This window comes from Triticum aestivum, chromosome 1A, assembly GCF_018294505.1.
Source record: "Triticum aestivum cultivar Chinese Spring chromosome 1A, IWGSC CS RefSeq v2.1, whole genome shotgun sequence".
Lineage (NCBI taxonomy): Eukaryota > Viridiplantae > Streptophyta > Magnoliopsida > Poales > Poaceae > Triticum > Triticum aestivum.
In genome coordinates, this window is record NC_057794.1 from 257242202 (window position 1) to 257263449 (window position 21248).

The following is a 21248-nucleotide window of genomic DNA, read 5'->3' on the forward strand; positions in this document are numbered from 1 at the left end:
TCATGATCTTCACTTATATTTGTTTGAGCTTATGAAAAGCAACACATGAAAATTAGTATCAAAGTGATAGATATCCAAGAAGGATATAATAAAAACTTTCATGAAGATCATTGGACAAAATAAACTTGATTCTTAGTAATAGTTTTGAGATATGATGATGTGATATGTAAGTTATGGTTATGAGTAATTATGCTTTAGTAAGAATATTAGTGTTAAGGTTTGTGATTCCCTATGCAAGTACGAAAGTCAATAGTCATGCAATCAAATTATATCCTACTTATGGTGCATTATTCGATGTTATTTATGCTTAATGCTTTCTTATGAGATTATCCGTTTCTTGGTCGGTCGCTTCCCAATCTTTTGTTAGCCTTCATTTTGCACTAAGTATGATCTCTACTTGTGCATCCAAAATTCTTTAAACTAGTTTTGCCATATGAGTCCACTATATCTACCTATATGAGGTATTCTTTTGTCGTTCCAAAATAAACTTCTCTTTTGTGTGTTTGTTTTGCTCGCGGAGCGGTGAGGGGTGGCTAATATTTTCCATGCTAGATGTGTTATTCTCAAGATGAGTGTTTATTCACTTGTCATTGCATGAGAGTAAGGCAAAGGTATTAGGGATTCCCAGTCCTGAAAAGCAAAAAATAATAATTTACTTTATGTTGTCAAATAATAAATTCCTTGGAAATTGTAGGTATGGAGGGCACCCATGGATACAGTTAGCCATGGAAAGTAAAAGTATGGTGGAAAAAGGAATAAACTTTATTTTTTGTTTGGGAACCGCCTATGGCATATCTACCATGGAAAGTGTTGGGAACTCTAAGTCGTTTTCGTTGGTGGGATGGATACACCTCCCAAAATGTTTTTATCTCTAATTTTTCACTTTGAGCTCTGGCACCTCTACAAATCTGTACTTCCCTCTGCGAAGGTCCTTTATTTTACTTTATGCAATTTTTATTTTGAATTTGAGTCTCCATCTTCTCTCATAAAAAGCACCAGCTAGGAGGCAATATGATCGTACTTAAGTATTGGGTGTAGCTAATATTCGAGTGTGTTTCATGAATGGATCAATGTTTGAGCATGATGGGCTAGGGATAACTTATTTTAGCGTTGATATTTTGAAAGACATGGTTGCTTGTTGATATGCTTGAGTATCTAAATTATTATGTCAAAAGTAGACTATTGCTTTGAATCACATAAAAGTCCAATTGTCCATGCCATAAAGAAAATAATATGATATGACATGATATGCAACATTCCACATCAAAATTTCTGTTTTTATCACTTACCTACTCAAGGATGAGTAGGAGTTAAGCTTGGGGATGTTGTTACGTCTCCAACGTATCTATAATTTTTGATTGTTCCATGCTGTTATATTATCAATATTTGATGTTTTATAATCATTTTCTAGTCATTTTATATCATTTTTTGGTACTAACCTATTGACATAGTGCCAAGTGCCAGTTCCTGTTTTTCTGTGTTTTTTACATCATGGAAAATCAATATCAAACGGAGTCCAAATGCCACGAAACTCCACGATGATTTTTTATGGGCCAAAAGGAACACAACGGGCCCTAGCTGCGCATGGGGGGTGCCCCGAGGGAGGCACAACCCACCAGGGCGCGCCAGGAAGCCCAGGCGCGCCCTGGTGGGTTGTGCCCACCTTGGGTGCCCCCCGGACCGCCTCTTTGCTCTATAAATACCACAAAAATCCCAGAACCCTAGGGGAGTCGACGAAATATTCATCCAGCCACCGCAGTGTCTAGAACCACCAGATCCAATTTGGACACCATCTCGGATGGGGTTCACCACCTCCATTGGTGCCTCTCCGATGATGCGTGAGTAGTTCTTTATAGATCCCAACAAACACACCGCAAAAGAGTTACATCATATGGATCTCCAAGAGACCATTGTATTGAGAATCAAGAGAGAGAGAGAGAGATGAAGCCGTGTATTTCTTCTCCAGTATTTGGGTTTTTTTTGGCCAACTTGATCTATTTATCTTGCAATGGGAAGAGGTGCTTTGTAGTGGGTTCGATCTTACGGTGCTTGATCCTAGTGACAGAAAGGGAACCGACGCGTATGTATCGTTGCTACTAAGGATAAAACGATGGGGTCTATCTCTACATAGATAGATCTTGTCTACATCATGTCATCGTTCTTATTGCATTACTCTGTTTCTCCATGAACTTAATCCACTAGATGCATGCTGGATAGCAGTCGTGTGGAGTAATAGTAGTAGATGCAGGTAGGAGTCGATCTACTAATCTTGGACATGATGCCTATGTAATGATCATTGCCTGGATATTGTCATGATTATTTGAAATTCTATCAATTGACCAACAGTAATTTGTTCACCCACCATTTGCTATTTTTCTCGAGAGAATCCACTAGTGAAACCTACGGCCCCCGGGTCTTCTTTCTCATATTATTTGCCTTTGTGATCTACTTTTCTCTTGCATTTATTTTCAGATCTATTAATCCAAAAACCCCAAAATACCTTGTTGTGATTTATCGTTATTTATTTTGTTCATGTCCGATCTATCAATCTACTACAAATTTATCTCATGTCCATTTGCCTATCTTGAGGCGTCGTACTCCGGAAGGGATTGACAAGCCCTTTAACAAGTCGGGTTGCGAGGATTTGTTATCTGTGTGCAGGTGTTGTTTACGTTGTGTTGCTTGGTTCTCCTACTGGTTCGATAACCTTGGTTTCATATCTGAGGGAAATAAATATCACCGTTGTACTGCATCATCCCTTCCTCTTTGGGGAAATACCGATGTAGCTTCAAGCGACATCACCCTCCACCAACAATCCCACTCCATGTCTTGTTCGAAACAACAGGTGACGTCCATACCAACAACAGTCCAGGGGGAGTTTTGTTTAATTATTTGCAATTTGAGTTCGGGACTGGGAATCCCTATTACCGCCCCTCTCATGCAAGGACAGTGAATAAACACTCATCATGAGAATAACCCGCTTAGCATGGAAGATACTAACTACCTCCTGTCACTCTATGAACAATCCAGGCACACAAAAGGATATTTATTTGAAGTTTTTAGAGGTGGCACACACAAATTTACTTTGGACGGCAGGGTAATACCATATATAGGTAGGTATGGTGGACTCATCTGGAATAACTTGGGTTTCAGGATTTTTGATGCACAAGCAGAATTCCCGCTTAGTACAGGCGAAGGCTAGCAATTAGGTTGAGAAGCGGCCAGCTAGAGAGAGAAAACGATCATGAACATGCATTATGCATAAGTAACATTGGATACTAGCATGAGTAGGATATGAACACCATGAACATAAATATCATAGAGGCTATGTTGGTTTTGATTCAACTACATGCATGAACATGTGACAAGTCAAGCCACTCGAACATTCAGAGGAGGATACCATATCATCATACTACATCACAATCATTTTAATGCAACGTTGACATCCAAGATAAATCATTACCACTCCTAGCTACTTAAGCATGCCACGAGAAACTATAATCTCTAATTGTCATTTCAAACATGTTTGATCATAATAGGCTGAATCATGGATACTAGGTTAAACATATTTACAAACACAAAACAAGTTGAGTTCATACCCGTTTCTCTCTGCCACAACCAGTTCATCAAATATCGTCATTATTGCCTTTCACTTGCACGACCGAATGATATGGAAATAATAATATTGCAAGTGTGTCGTGGACTAAGCTGGAATCTGCAAACATTTGATTCAAAAGGAGAAGACAAGGTAATATGGGCTCTCTGTTAGATCAACAATAATACATATGAGAGCCACTCAACATTTTCATCAAGGTCTTCTCCTCGGTACAACTCAATAAAAAGAAAAGAACTTCAGAGAAACACACTGGAATGTTTTTAGTTTTTGGTTTTTCTCGAACAAGCAAATAAAAGGGAAAAACAAACACGAGAAAAACTATATACATGGGAAAGCTCCCAACAAGCATAAGAAGAACAAGGAAATCTTTTTGGGTTTTCTTTTTGTTACTGCAACAAATTAAACTAGGAAGAAAAGCTGAAAAGAAGCAGGAAATATTTTTGGATTTTCTCAAAGTTTTTCAAACACACAAGAAGAAAACAAGGAAATAAATCTAGCATGGATAATATAATGAAAAAGTGTGGATACCGACAACTGAATTAAATGTGTGAACATGAATATAATGTCGGTGGAAATACGTACTCCCCCAAACTTAGGCTTTTGGCCTAACTTGGTGATCACAGTCAGTAGCCTGCATAGTGGTCAGAGAGGTAGCTCACGGAGGCTCTGGGTGCAGACGCCTCAGCCTGCCATGCAGCCACAACTGATGCGCTATGTGCTCAGGCCTCGCTCTCAAGAACATAATATCTCCCCTTACTATGAACATCAAAAAGAGCAGGCGCAGGCAAAAAGGTATCCACAATGGACCTTTTATTAAACGACGAGTTATAAGTAAAATTATGGGGTTCACCCCTAAGAATTTTATGATGTTTCATAGCATCAAAGTCCAAGTACTGCGTGGGTAGGATGGGGTCATAAGGCCAAGGTGAAACACCCAGCTCTCTTGCTAAACATGTGGCATAAATTCCACCATAAGAATATCCACTACCATCATTGTGTTGCAACCTGCGTGCAACAATCGCTCCAAGGTTATAACTTTGGTCACCGGTGAGAGCGGTGCGTATGAGGCTCAAGTCTGGAGCACAAAGTGTACTACAATCTTGTTTGCCTACAATGCATTTCCCATTAAAAAGTGAAAAATATTGAATGGAGGGAAAATGAATGCTCTTTATTCTACCTTGTGTCACTCCACTAGTCTCACCATAGCAGAGGCTAGTCAAGAATGTTTCATACTCAGATCAAGGAGGTTCGTCTAGTGAGCTGATACGTCTCCAACGTATCTACTTTTCCTAATGCTTTTCCTATTGTTTTGGACTCTAATTTTCATGATTTGAATGAAACTAACCCCAGACTGACGTTGTTTTTAGCATAACTACCATGGTGTTGTTTTTGTGCAGAAATAAAAGTACTCGGAATGGAACGAAACTTTGCGAGGATTTTTTGTACAATAAAAGAGAATTTCTGGGGCCAAGAACCACTGGAGGGGGGCACCTAGGTGGGCACAAACCCACCAGGGCGCCCCCTCCAAGCGCGCCCAGGTGGGTTGTCCCCATCTGGTGGCCCCATAGACCCTGAAACCGACGCTATAAAATCCCATTTTTTCCAGAAAAAATCAGGGAGAAAGAATTATTGCGATCCACGAGACGGAGCCGTCGTCACCTCATGTTCTTCATCGGGAGGCTAGATTTGGAGTCCGTTTGAGGCTCTGGAGAGGGGGGTCTTCGATCTTCGTCATCATGAACCCTTCTCCATCGCCAATTCCATGATGCTCCCCACCGGGAGTGAGTAATTCCTTCATAGGCTCGCTGGTCAGTGAGGAGTTGGATGAGATTCATCATGTAATCTAGTTAGTTTTGTTAGGGCTTGATCCCTAGTATCTACTATGTTCTGAGATTGATGTTGCTATGACTTCGCCATGCTTAATGCTTGTCACTTCGCCATGCCTAGAAACGCGCATCGCTCGGCCCCCGACCTCCCACCGTAACCGGGAACTCCCCAAAATTTTCCTCCCCCTCACTTCTACCACGGTTTTTTCCGTCATGGACGGCCCAAAGAATGTCATGCAGCTGCGTCTCCGGCCCGCCCAGGACGAAAAGCCCATTTTCTGTCATGATTTTTTGTCATAGAAGTAGGAGCCCACCACATCTATGATGATACCGGGTTTTGTCACAATTATCGTCATAGAAGTGTCATATGTATGATAGAAAAAAATCCGTTCGGCCCAAAATGTCACGGATGTGTCTTTTTTTGTAGTGGATGGTCTTTTCCTACCAATCTATTCCCTTCCCGATCAACAGGCATTAAGCATGGCGAAGTCCCGTTTTGCGGTACGCCACACCCCTCCCAATGAACAAGACCCTCGTTTCGACCGTAACGCTCCAACACAAGTCCGTTTCGTCCGTTTTGCGGTACGCCACACCCCTCCCGATCAACAGGACCCCCGTTTCGACCGTAGGAGGTCCGTTTCCTCCGTTTTGCAGTACGCCGGACCCCTCCCGATCAACAGGACCCCGTTCCGAATGTAGGAGGTCCGTTCCTCCATTGTGCGATACGCCAGGCCTCGTTTCCATCGCCTGTTCCGTCCAAGCCCTCCCGATGAACACGACCACGCATTCCGTTCCGACCGAGCCGGTTGGCTCCCACGCGTTCCGTTGCCTCCCGATGAACACGACGCATTGCGTTGCCTCCCGATGAACACGACGCATTTCGTTGCCTCCCCATGAACACGATGACGACGTTGTTTCTCCGTTCCGACCCAGCCATGTACACGAGCCCTAGCCGTACGTATGCGCGAGGTGGCGTTCGAGACCCCGCCCGTATGTACACATACGTGGCCGTATTTTCTTTCTTGCACCCTGGCCGCTATACGTACGTGTACATGCTACGTGCGCGCCTCTACTATGACACGTACGCGCCTCTACTATGACACGTGCGCGCCTCTACATCCACTAGTATATATGTACGTACACGTTCGCGACCAGAATGACAATGCTATGTACGCTTCGACCAGGTGGGTCCCGACTGTCAGGCACTTCCTTGCATGCGAAGATGTAGCTGGTGGGTCCCAGCAGTCAGGGGGGAAATGTTTTTTTCACGAAATACGGTGGCCCGTCCGGTGGGTCCCCGCTGTCAGGTGGAGGAATAATTATTTTGCACGTAATAAGGAGGCACTTCCTTGCTGTGGTCGTGGACCCAGCTGTCAGCCTCTCCACGTACAGTCCACGTCCGATGGAAGCCGTCCCTTGACCATGTTGACCACGCCGTGCCGAGAGCACCAGGGCGGTGGACGACGGCGAGGCCTAGGAAGGGGACGACGTGGAGCCGGGGAAGACGCGGCTGTGGATGCCCACGCGTAGAGGAGTACGAGGGTTCACTGGTTCGCTACGGTGTGAGGCTGTCATCGCCGCAAAATAACAGGGGGTGTGGGTGAGTAGAGGGATGGCCTGGCCAGCGGTGGGAGTAGTAGGGGGCGGTGAAGCCTCCGCCGCATCACAGCCGTCCATGGGAGGCAGGAGCACGAGACACGACTGAAGCTGGTTTGGGCGGCTAGAGCAAGAAGACCAGAGGTTGAAGAAGCACTACGGCTGTTCGATGGACATCATACGGTCACTGGAGCGAGAATCGTGCATATTGACTAAGTTGACAAAGCCCTCCATCCCCGTCAACTTAGTAGGCCCACAAGTCAGCCTGCCACTATACTGGGTCCCAGCTAACAGGGGGAGTACTCATTTTTTTGTGCGTAATAAGGAGGCACTTCCTTGCGTGCGAAGATATAGTTGGTGGGTCTGAGCTGTTAGCGGCGGTAATGTTTTTTTCACGAAATACAGAGCCCCTTTCGGTGGGTCCCTGATGTCAGGTGGAGGAATCATTATTTTGTGCATAATAAGGAGGCATTTCCTTGCGTGCGGCCGTGGACCTAGCTGTCGGCCTCTCCACGTACAGTCCACTTCAGATGCATGTCGGTCGTTGACCACGTTCACCAGGCCGCGCCTAGAGCACCAGGGCGGTGGACGACGGCGAGGCCTAGGAAGGGAACGACACGGAGGCAGGGAAGACTCGGCAGTTGTTTCCCACACGGACGGGAGTACGACTGTACGAGGGTTTACTGGTTCGTCTGCCATCGCCGGAGAATAACAGCAGGTGTGGGTGAGTAGAGGGATGGCTAGGCCAGCGATGGGAGTACGGTGGGGCGGTGAGGCCTGAGCGACAGCAGAGCCGGCCGCGGGGAGGAGGGAGCAGGTAGTCCCGTCGGCGCTTGTTTGAGCGGCTGGAACAGGAAGAGCAGAGATTGAAGAAGCACGACGGCCGTTGGATGGCCATCCAACAGTCACTGCTTGTGCGTCAACCTTTTTTTAGGAAAGCCTCAAATCTGTGGAAAACAGCATACAACCCATCTGCCATTATTTCTAATAATTTACAGCCCATTTGCTAATTATTAAGGTTTTTTTGGAGCCCATATTCTTTTTGTTAGCATTACAGCCCATATTGTGGCCACGGTTAAAAAATTATACGAAATTTTGCATATTTCGGTGCGGTCCGAACTGTTTTTAATCCCGAAATTTCGACTCACATTCAAACTGATTTTAAAAATAAATGTATATCAATATAAAATCCAACAAATTCTCCACGCATAAAAATTAATGTAATTTAAAATCTCGAAATGAAAAAAAGATATTTGAAACTAATTGTCGGTTTGATGTGTTTTAAAAATGTACAGCCCATTTCTCATTACTGATGGGCCATTTTCTCGGCCAGCCGAATGAAAGCTCTCCTCGTCTTGAAAGATTTGCAGCCCAACAGGCCTGACAAAGCGACTTACTTGGCAAATCACAAAAAAACTGGGTTGTGGCCGTGGACCCAGCTGTCAGCCTCTCCACGTACAGTACTCTTCCGATGGAATGTCGTTGACCATGTTGACCACGCCGCGCCGAGAGCACCAAGGCGGTGGACGACGGCGAGGCCTAGGAAGGGGACGACGCGGAGCCGGGGAAGACGCAGCAGTGGATGCCCACGCGGAGAGGAGTACGAGGGTTCACTGGTTCGGCTGCGGTGTGAGGCTGCCGTCGCCGCAGGGCCTGGCTAGCGGTGGGAGTAGTAGGGGGCGATGAGGCCTCAACGGCAGCACAGCCGGCCACTGGAGGCAGGAGCAGGCGGTCTCCCCGGCGCTGGTTTGGGCGGCTGGTGCAAGAAGAGCAGCGATTGAAGAAGCAGCAGGACCGTTCGATTCAAATCCAACGGTTACTGCTGCTAGAATCGTTTGTTGACTAAGTTGACAAGCCCTGCGTACGCGTCAACTTAGTAGGCCCACAGGTCAGCCTCCCAACCGGTGCGCCCCAGATGTCAGTGGGAGGAATCATTTTTTTGCGTAATAAGGAGGCAGTTGATTGCGTGCGGCCAGGCCAGCGGAGGGAGTAGGGTGGGCCGGGGAAGCCTGCGCGGCATCACAGCGGGCCACAAGAGGAGGGAGCAGGCAGTCCCGCCGGCGCTAGTTTAGGCGGCTGGAGCAGGAAGATCAGAGATTGAAGAAGCACGTCGGCCGTTGGATGGACATCCAACAGTCACTGCTGCTAGAATCGTGTGTTCACTGACAAAGCCTTGCGTAAACAAGTCAGCCTCGAAATCTGTGGCGTGTACAGCCCATTTGCTATTATTTTTATAATTTTTACTCATTTTCTAATTCATATGGAATTTATTGCAGCCCGTTTTCCATTTTTAGAATTGCTGGCCATTTTCTGGTCAGTACCAGGGTCAAAAAATTAACTAAATATGTGGGAAATTTTGAAAATTCGCAAATTTTTGCTGGGGAACGAAATATTCTTAATCCAAAAATTAATAGCCATACTAAAACAAATTTAAAAATAAATTAGTACTATGTCATGTTAAATCCAATGAAATACGTATAAGATATCAGTGAAGAACAAAAACAAAAAAAGAAACTTATATCCCATTTGCTATAATTTTTTTGGAATTTTCAACCCCTTTTGATATTACTTTTAACAGACATTGACCATACTCTTAAGCCAGGCCGGAATGCATCCCTCCTCGTCTTGAAAGATTTGCAGCCCAGTAATTCGGAGAAAACAAATAGGCCTAGCTTGGGTATTCTTCAAAAAGAAATACTGGGCTACCTATTTTCCCAAAGAACTGGTGCATGAGCATTTAGCTTTATTTATTTATTTACTTATTTATGTTTAGGGGACCATGAGCATGTACCTGGGCCGGATTCATGTGAGAGCCTCCCTTCCAGTTAATTATGGGCTTCTCTATTGGGCCTTCATCAGTGGGCTGCATGTTATCAACAAGTGGAAAATGTGTTCCGTACGAAAAATAGTATGCGCTACGTACGGTACGGGGCACTAAAGGATCGAACCGTGCAACGACTTCCAAAACATTGTGTTTGTCGTTCTAACAACACATTTATTCAACCAACAGACGAAATATACTACTGATTGTACATTGAAAACAGCAGCAGCAGCAACCAGGGCTGGGGTGCAACAGAAGCAGTAAGCAGGCCAGAAGAGTGAAGACGCAGCTCTCTCTTCCAAACCAAACATCAGCCATCATTACAAAAGGGCTACCAAAAAAGAACAAGTGTATGCATCAAACTAAATAAAGATCCTACTACACCAAGTGTACGCATCTAACTAACTGGCTCAGTTAGACGTTACTATTTATTAAGCTGTGGAGATTGGCTGACGGCTTGAACCAGATGGGTGCCTGACGGGGGAAACTCCAGCCAGCAGGTCGAAGTCTGATACTTGCGACCCTCTCTCCTACTTTGGGCTGCAGAGCGTGGCGGCACATATCAGGGTATGGTGCATGCAGAGACGCATGGTACGCTGTGTACACACAGTTTTGCCTGATGAACGAAACCGCGCTGCCATCATGATCCTTGCCGTCGGTTATCTCCTGGTTAATCGGATAATTCAGTCCGACAAACAGAGAGCGTGTACCAAGGCTACTTACCAGCCTCCAGTCAAAAATTCCTGAAGGCCCAGAGAAGCTGGGATCCTGCTCAAAGACCTTGCAGTGACTGTGATTGTATTCCGCGAAACAACACGTCCGGTACGTGCGAACGATCATCAATCTTTCGCCGTCGTCTGATCGAGCCAGGAACCACCTGCAACTGCCATGCCGCTTTTCTTTGAAAGGTTCTGGGATTAGGAAGGGTAGGGACACCAGGCGGCCTACAACATCATATCAAGTTGGAGTCAAATAAAAAAGGGCTCTTGATTTAGTCAATCTTAAGAACAACATGTTATGAGCATGAATATTTTTTCAGCAAATGTTGACAGTAATATAAGCAAGCCATCATGATATCATAGGAAAGTAACATACTGCTGTAACAGCCGTTTGTAGCGATGACTGGAGTAGGCCAGCAATACGTCCAGCCATAGAAGGAGTCGACAGCGTAAATGAAGCCCTTGTGTTCAATGGCATCAGAGAACCATGGAGGATGTATGATCCTGCGATGGACGTGCAGATTTATCCACTTACCGCAGTGACCTGTCAGATAGGCGAGACCGCGGTTGAAGAACGCAATTAGCCTGAAGTCTTTATAATTCGCAGATCTTGTGGGCACTTGGCAGATTACAACCTTGAGCAAATCAAACTTGGTATCATGTTGGCTACTGTAAGATTCCGAGTATTCTGGGCCGCGGTGCCAAAGCAGTGCAGTGTTAATCGAAGGAAGGGGGATCAATCGCCGGGTGTAGACCTCCACGAGCATCCAGCTGCCGCGACCGTCGACGAGCACCATCCAAGACGTGTTCATGCCGACCCAGTACATACCGTTAATGTAGTTGAGGCTGACGGGGATCGGATCGCAGTCAAGGGGGTTGATGCTCGCCACCCTACGATCGTTATGCTGCGTGACACGCCATTTCTGAAGATCAGGCGGCATCAGCAAGCAAGGAGCTGGCTTAAAAAGCTCCGGCTTGAGGGCTTTGAGTAAACGGTACAGCCCCGACGAGCACGCGGCGAGCGGCATGGTACTGAGATTGTCCACACGGAAACAATGAGCTTGATTACCTCTGTGGGGAGCGAATTCCAGCCACTCTTTCGGCGGACGCTGCTCGGTTCTGCCATTGTTAGTGCTTGGGTTTCCGACGAGGGGGGGGAGGCGCCTTAGCGGGGATGAAAGATTGGACGAGATTACGTGCGGACAAAGATGGAGAAGCGAATATGTGCTGCGGGAAGTGGACAGGTGATGATGACTACAGCACGCCGCTTGACTTACGAGACACATACCAGCAGCGTAGGGTCATGTCGATGCCAGACAACTTGCTTGAGTGATCACAGTACTGGTACTCCCTACAGTGCTATGCCCTAACTTGCTTGAGTAGAGTAGTAGAGTAGGACTCTGCTCTACTACTAGCACCGGAGGAGTAGTATATTCTAATCTAAAATAGTTACAAACTTCAATGCCCGAGCGTGGAACGACTACGAACCGTGCTCAAAGACCGTGTCTACGTGGTGTTTGGACATGGGCGACAACCTCAACGCCAACGGTGCTGCTCCCATTGCACCGTATGTGTTTCTGTCCTTCCTGTTCGAAATCGTGGTAGAATTCATGTTTCTACTCTGTATCCTACTACTATGCTAGTCCACATGATTAGTTTCATCTCTGTTATAGCCGTCATGATTTATTTTGTGCTTATTCGGATTAAATCTCGTAGTAACTTGCTCATATATTCAACTGGCGCAACGTCCCCTACAGCCACTCCCGTTTCATGGACGGCCTGGTCGATGCCTCCAAGGAGCCCTTCGTCCACTGCTATGAGTGCCCGATGCCGTTTTGTGGCTCGCCGGCGGACATGGTGCATCACCTCACGGATGCGTGCAGCGGTCACTGCTGGCCCTTGGCGGAGAACATCAAGTACGAGACGTGCTACCCGTTCACCATGCCGGAGTCGCTGGAGGATCACCGCCGCCTGCTAGTCTCGGAGGAGGACGGCATCGTCTTCCTCTTGATCGTGGGCACCGGCGAGGCCCGCGCAGGCCGCCGCCCCGTCTCTGTAATGTGCGTCAGGGGCGACGCCGCTGACGCTGACACTGACACGAGGCCGATGTACGGGTGCTCGTGGCGTGGCAGTAAAGCCGTCATATCACAAAACCCAACCACTCCCAGTAATAAGTGGCCTGGTAAAATAAACGGACAAGCAACCATCACATCCCTCCATCTTTTTTGCATTTCATCTCTCTGCATTTACTTTCTCCGGTTCATCTCGCACACTCGATCCCTAGCTACTACTCCTAGGGCCAGTTCTTTTGGCGGCTTCCCCAGCTTTTCCCACAAGACTAGTCACAGTGGAGAGTACTACTCATTTATTTGGGCTTCTAAACTACTACTCCGTCCTGGTTTATTCCTCACCATTGTAATTTGTGCTAAATTTTGACCAAAGATTTAACTGGTTTATTCCTCACCATTGTAATCCCTCCGTCTAGGTGTGTAAGTCATCTTACGAAAACCAAATAATCCCAAAACACTTAGGCGCGGTGCATTAACTTCTACCTCGTTTCTTGTTTCTTGACATATCAACCAATAAGAGATAAAGAGTGTGCATGCTTTTAATGACTTGAGATATCAAACACGACATGCAGTGGTTAGTTCATTGCATGCAATACTATTAATTAGCAAATAAACATTAACGTTTCTCGTTTTCTCCTCCTCCTTGGTCACGGTGCACAGCCTAAGATGACTTACTCACCTAGACGGATGGAGTAGTGCATGTGACATGCACTAACATTTCATTAGTTAAATTTATGATCAAAATTTGACACAGATTACAATGGGGACCAATAAACCAGGACGGAGGTAGTAGTTATGGGATTACTAATCTAGAAGCCTAAAAGAACTGGCCCCTGGTACTCCTACTAGTAGTAGTACTCAAGTTGGAATTCCAATTGCACGGCACAACTTGTTAGGCAAAAAATTCGATACAGGGTGTAGGAAGCGGTTTGGGAATTTGCATGCCTTTCCAACCAGTGAGATACTCCGTACAAAGTACGACAGAGAAATAACCACAGAGAAGGAAGCTAAAAGTAAACAATCAAACGAGCATTTTTGCATTTGTTTTGCATTGAATCGTTTCACAAGCTTGACTAGTGTTGTTTTTCTACTTTTACAAAAACCGCATCGTAATGTTAAAACGTGCATTTGCACGTACTCCCTCCGTCCGGGTTTATTAGGCCTAAAGACAACTTCTCTTAGACCAAGACACATAGTAATTTGCTCACATTAATTCTTCCATTCCACTCCCAATGCACTCTCTCACATGCATGCAGCCAATGAAAAAGCACACATGAAGTGTATTAACTTTTCAGCCATGGCACCAACAACAATAGCTTTCAATACAACCAATGAAATGGTTGCATGCATGCACCTTTCCAACGCGGGGCCTTATAAAAGGGGACATGCTTGTGATGCTGAGAGGCCGTAGTACTCCCTCCGTCTAGGTGTATAAGTCTTCCCTCCTTCTTGGTCACGGTGCACAACCAAAGATGACTTATTGACCTGGACGGAGGGAGTAGCACAGTCTGCAAGCATATATCGAGAGAGACGTGTAGTGCGATAGTATATAGTAAAGTTTGTGCTATATGCACGTACTTGCAAAATGCGTACGAATACACAAGGTTTCCAAACTTTCCCTTTTACATAATTAAGGACGCTAAAAATTCCTGAACGTTCGGGATTTATCATTTGCGTCCCAAAACTAATGAGATCGCCTTACGAAACAAAAATTATACTCCTCCTAAAAGCCACGACGCTCGCAGGAGCGCTTGCGGCGCGCCACGAGTGCCATGGTGCACGGCCGTTTCCCAGCGCGCCGACACAACGCCTCTTCCTCAGCCTCGCAACTCGCGAGGTGCTGATTGGCGGCTTGCCGGCGGGCGAGCGCGATCTCACCGGTGTGGTGATCCGGCGCCAACAGGTACTCCTCCTCGCTGGAAGCGTGCACCCGGTCCACGTACCGCCAAGCGTAGATGAGGTGCTTGGGCCCGACTGCACTTAGGGCGTCGGCACAGGCGTCCTCTGCCACCCTCACGGCCCTCGCACGAGCCTTCTGCCAATTAGCAAATTGCCTGACTCTGTCGGACGCGACATAGGCCTCCCAGGTAGCTTGTTCCGCGGTGCGCTTCTCTTCCTCGGCCTTCTTCTCCGCCTCTATTTTGGCGCGCTCTGCTGGAGGCAAAGCCTCCCACAAGGCGACATCCATTTCTTTCCAAAGCTCCTCAAGGCTGCGGGGCTCGGCGGGCGGCCGGCGTTCTCCTCGTAGAGGGGAGCCGACGCGTCCTCCGGCGCGCGTGCTGGCGAGATTGGGAATGCCGACGCGTCCACCTCGACGCGTCGCGGCGAGGAGTGGAACGCCGATGCGTCCTCCTCGACTAGTGGCGGCGAGGAACGGAACGGCGACGCGTCGCGTCGCGGCGAGGAGCGGAACGCCGACGCGTCCTCCTCGACTAGTGGCGGCGAGGAACGGAACGGCGACGCGTCGCATAGCGGCGAGGAGCGGAACACCGACGCGTCCTCCTCGACTAGTGGCGGCGAGGAACGGAACGGCGACGCGTGACCGTCCGCGCGGTGCAGCGAGGGGCTCCTAGGGCTTGGGAGGGGCGATGCCATGGTGGTCGACGTGAGAGGGAGGGGGAGGAGATAGCGATGAACGTGAACGTGAGGGGGAGGAGATAGCGATGTCGTGGGAGGCGCAGTATTTATAGCGAGCAATGGCACACCTACGTAAGATATGGACTGAGCTGCACTGACTTAACTGCAGGTCCAGTTGCGTCACTGACATGTGGGCCAGACCCCTGTTGGGCCCATATGTCAGTGACCCAATGCACCTGCAGTTAAGTAACAGCTACGTGGGCATATTTGTTGGAGTAAATTACGGGGGAGCGAAGGGGTGGAAATATTGCTGGTCACAACGGATTGGACGAGCGTGGGGGAGGAGAGTCATGCATGCAGATTTTTTCACACGGGCTTCCTGCAGGTATGGGGAACGGTGCATAATAAGTCATCTTGCATGCCGGGCTAGGTATAGTCTCAAGTCATTAAAAACATACACGCCCCACACATGTTCATATTTCAAGGTGCACTAAATTATTGCATGCGATGATTAAGGCTGGCCATAATGGTGGTATCTTAGCTGGTATCATGCACACGGGAATAGCAAACATGCTGATGTGGCAAAGAATTAAAGAAGAGAGGGGGGTTAGATCTAAACCATAGTATTTGCCCTAGAACTACCAGGTTCAACATCTCGCAACATAAACCCATACAACCTCCATCGCAAAAAAAACCATACAACCATACGCCAAGGAGGTACGTAGTACTATGAATTCCATTTTCGCTCCATACCAATCGTTCTAAAAACTACTTACTACTTATAACGCGCCATTGAAAATCGGAACTCTTAACCCCGCTAAAAACGATATTTTAAACGTGGCTACTCGATCTGTGGCAACTGGCGAGCCACCGCGCTCCAAGTCGTTCACCTGTGGTCCCGACCATCAACTCCTACGGATCAAATTATCACGCGAGCTGACTATTCCTACAAAGGTGCTCCACCACGTACCCGGTACCCGCGAATGCAGCAATCGTGCACCTAGGGTTTTAGGGTTTATTTGTTAACGTCGCCTTTACGTAACACTCATGTGTGCGAGACAGCGAGAGGCCGACTGCGTGCGTGCGCCTCTTCTCTTCGTATATGTACTCCACCGTTTGTCTGGTGTCCAAAAAATTATAATAACTACTAGCAATGTGCCAATGCGTTGCCACACGATCAAAGTAGATTAATACATATTCACCGATTTGATAGAAAAAAAGTCTAGTTTTGAAATACGTATATCACTAAAAATATGTTATGTTTCACTCAAAATATATTCCTTTGGCGGTTTTGATGAGATAAGGGAGGAATGTTGTTGGTTTCAAGATTCGAGAAGTGGTATATGTCTAATTTCTACTCTTACTAGCAAGATGCCCGTGCGTTGCACGGAACATCAAGATCTTGTGGGAGAAAAGGATGAACGAGGGAAGGCCTTATCTGCAAATGTGGTGAAGAGTGCGGGTAAATTGCCATATTTTCCTTCCTATCCGTCAGATATAAATCGGACGACCTACATTGCAGGATGGCAGGCCCACCATCATCACCAACTCTATTTTTTATCCCTACTCTTATAAAAAGCATTGTCGGTGATGATCGTGTGCCTGCCATCCTGCAATATAGGCCGTCCGATCTATATCTGACGGATAGGAAGGAAACTATGGCAATTTTGCAAAAAGATACCCACACCCCTCTCCACATTTGCAAATAAGGCCTTCCCTCGTTCATCCTTTTCCCCCACAAGATAAACTACTCATACAAATGCATCTTGATGTTCCGTGCAACGCATGGGCATCTTGCTAGTTGTTGCAAAAAGCCCATGTGTGTGTGAGAGAGAGGGAGAGTGGAGGAGGACGGAGTGCATGTGTGACAAAGACACAAGGAGTGTGTGTGCGATAGGTATCAGCTTAAAATGAGGCGATAGTGTGTGTGTGCACGATCGAGAGGGCGTGTCTCAAGAAGGGAAGAAAAATCTACATAGATACAAGGAGCGGGAGAGAGACATGTATGCGATGGTGGAAGCACGAGTGTGCGGGTGTATAAACCTATCTAGAGGCTAGCTAGTCGATAAATGTTTGTGAGAGAAATACGAGTCGGGGTGCGAAAGCGAGAGTTTTGTGTGTGTGAGAGAGAGACGGTAGTCGGGAAGGGGAGTGGAAGCAGGAGTTGTGTGTGTGTGTCTGTGAGAGAGAGAGAGAGGAGACGGTAGTCGGGGTTGTCTGATCGGTAAACAAATGAATAATGTCAGTCTGGGATGGAGACGAAAAGGAGACCGCAACAAATGTTGTGTCTACAGGAGAGAGAGAGAGTAATTTTAGTGGTATGAGTCATATGTAGAGACATATAGGGTGTGTGAGAGAATCCCATAGAGAGAAAGACAAAGTGAAAGACGAGTGGAGACTGTGTGTGTGGCGGTGAAAAAGAAAGCTTAGGTACCGAGTGATACCAGAGAACAGTAGAGACGTGAGAGATAATGAAAACCGTGTAATGTATAATGATAGGGAGAGTGTGACACTTCTCAAGGGAGACGTCGAGAGACCATGTTTGCGAGGATAGGAGAAACATGAAGTGAGCGTGCGGGTGAGCTGGAGAAAAGAGAGTGATAGCTACCTGAAGGAGCATGCATGCGAGAGAGATGGGCGTGAAAGGAGTGAACAAAAAAGGGATTCAAATATTTGAATTCGAGATGATGATACATGTAATCCATACTCGAACCAAAATTGATCTATCAAACATGCATACTCATATGAATTCACGCACATCTATGTTATTTAATATGTAGATATTACTGATCCATACATTTTAGTAGAACATAATTTGGTTAAAATTTTCGAATTCAACCTTAAGATTTCGAGATCGTTGTATTTGTAAATCATATTATACATATAAAGGAGCAGAATTCTTTGTTGTGCTTTTGAAAGTATATATAAAAAATGATGTATATAGAATGTAATTCCAATTGAAAATGGATCCCGCCCGAAAAAAATAGAATACAAACGGGATTCGAATTGAGTTGGCACGGTAAACGTGCACTCTGCAAAATTTGAACGAAGCGGGGAAAGTCGCAGTAACCGCCCGAAACCAAAATCTGCGAGATGGAAATCACTACTGCCTATCCCTGCCACGCAAAGCCTATCTGCTGGATTTCTATAGGTTTCGATAGGGGTAGGTTTGTAATTTCACCCAAACGTGACGTAACCGCCTCTCACCCGGATTCATACACGGTGGGCGCCAAAACACAGTGTGTCCTCGGCCGAAATCGACTCCCTCCCCGATTCATATTCATACACGGTGGGCGCCAAAAACAAACTCTCGTCGGCAAATATTCGGTGTATGCGAGATTACCGTCCTATCCCCAACCGACTAATGTTGTTGTGATGTAGTAGAAATTTGAAACGGGGGCTAAGTTTGTAAATTTCCTCGCATTTGAGACAAGCGCGCCCTGAATACATGGTTCCCCCTTCCTCTCTACCTCCCTTTTCCCCATTCGTACTCCGTGGGCGCCAAAACACCCTCTCCACCCCACCCTCCTCCGTCCGCCGCCGTCCGCCACCCCATCCACCGCCGTCCTCCTCCACCATGCCGGAGCTGATACCCCGACGCCGCCGTCCATTACAAGAGATCGACCTCTCTCATCCACGGCTTCGGACCGGGATCCTTGCATCCCGTCCTCTCGCTTCATCCCCGCCGTCGTCCACCTTGCCGGCGCCGCTCCTACGACCGTCTCGTCCACCGCGCCCCGCCGCCACCGTCTACCCTCCTAGATCTGCTTCCACGCCGCCGACAGCCATCGCTACCGCAGCACCGTCAAATTCTCAGCAGATGCGTACACGGCGCCGCACCAGAGGCGGTACTCTTTCGTATCTGCTCAACTTATTTATCGCAGCAAGAAAATAGATCGCCACTGCTTTACTCTGATTTCTTGTCTTGGTTGCGAAGTTGCCTTTGTCCGGTTTGCACCTTCAGATCCGCCATGGCACGCTCAACACTATACTCCCAATGCTTATGGTTTTCCCCTTTTATATTCCACACTAGTTAAATCACAGTAGACTAAATTTCAAAATTGGGTCAGTCGATTTTTCAGAGCTCGCCGGAGTTCGCCGGTGCGATCGAAGGGGCTCGGGTGGTTGTGGGGCCTCGCCGAACGAAGAAAACTCGACGCGGGTGGGGGTTGGGGCGGGGGTGGGGTGGGGGTGGCGGAGGAACACAGGCGGTGGGGGCCGGTGGTCCGGCCGGCGGCCCGTGCGGTGTTCTGTATGGGAAGAATCAGAGACGAGGAAGAAGAAGGGTTAGGAGACGTAGGATCTTCATCCAACCGCCTGAAATGGTCGAGAGACAGCTGGGAGTTGCATTCTTAATGCGCTCTGGTTCATCATGTGTGGGCACTGCGCAACCAACATTTTATTATCCAAAATCTGCTTGCTCTTCTTTACCATGTTCCTCTTCCGTTCTTCTTTAATATGTACTCTCTCCGTTCCTAAATACAAGTCTTTGTATAGATTCCACCATGGACTACATATGGAGCAAAATGAGTGAATCTACACTCTAAAATGTATCTGGATACATCTGTATGTGATCCATAGTGGAAATCTCTACCAAGACTTATATTTTGGAACGGAGGGAGTATGATAGTAGTACAGTATGTTCCTTGTACTGAAGATGAGCAGGGACATTTGCAGTGTAGAGGTCTATACGGTCGGTTGTGATGGACACTTTGAGCCTCTTTGATTCGTAGGATCTTGTAAACATAGGAATAGGATTTGTAGTGGCCTGCCCACTTGAATCCTATAAGAATAGCAAGGAAATGCGGGGAGCTGTGTCGCCTTTGAGAGTTACACTGATATTAACAGTACCGCACCTTCACTTGAAGAGAGCTGGTATCCGAAGCCTTTCTAGCCGTACCGGCAATACTAGCACATATATTCCAGCAAGTTCCACTTTGCTGATTTTACTCTGATGCTTAAGGTTTTCCCGTTATATCTACACTATGATCTGTGTAGCTGCTTTGTGTCGCACTAGCAGCAGTCCACTCTTGAAGCTAAACACTGCAATGACTTACAAAATTGGCACCAAGGCATTGAGTGCCATTCTGGATGCAATGAAACTCATACGCTCCCCACCTGTTGATTCTTGTTCAGAATATGATCCTAATGACTATTCTAACCTCGAGGAGTCAAAGGCAGATGGCCTGTCCTGTTCACCCATCAAGGTGCCTGTTCTAATTTGGCAATGTTTTATTGATTGCGGGTATCTTGCATATGTTGTCTTGCATTTCTTCTACTTTGTTGCACCGCCATCTGCTTAGTTTACTCATCATATATGTCGAGATGCCATGCCCATCCATTATCAATACATATTCCATCTGTCATCATACCATGTTTTTCCACTCAAATGTTGTTCTTGTGCATCAGACATCAAAAAGGAAGAGGGTGATTGCCGAACCTGAAGGAGCACCAGCAAAGTCCTTGAAAAACGTGGTGGTGCCGGAGAAATCAGACAGCACCCCACTTATATTGGTTGTACAACCAGTGACACAAAACGTAGGACCGACTCCAGCAGACTGTACCCATACTTCACTGGCCACACCACTAGCCCCACCACACAGGACCTGCACTCCAGCAAAAGGTATACCGATTTCATTTGCCATAGCACCAGCTGTACCACAGAAAAATCCCACTCCAGCAAAAAGTACAGCAAGTCCACCGGCCGAAGACCTATCCCAACTGCAGAGACGGCCAATTCCTGCAGATTGGAACCCCATTCCATTTATTCCCAGTTTAAAAGACAATGCTTTCAATGTTGTTAGGGACTACGTGCATATATTCCCATCATGGGAAGATTATTGTGAAGACAAACACCATTTTCACATCTTCCTGTCCAACTTACGTGTAAGTGCTATTATTCATGGTTATTATTTTCCTGTTTTCTGCTGATTGAACACATCAATGATTTACATTACATTGTTGTAACTAGGCGAGGGTCAATCTGGATAGTCATGACGAGCAAAGCTTGCTTGTGCTTTTCAA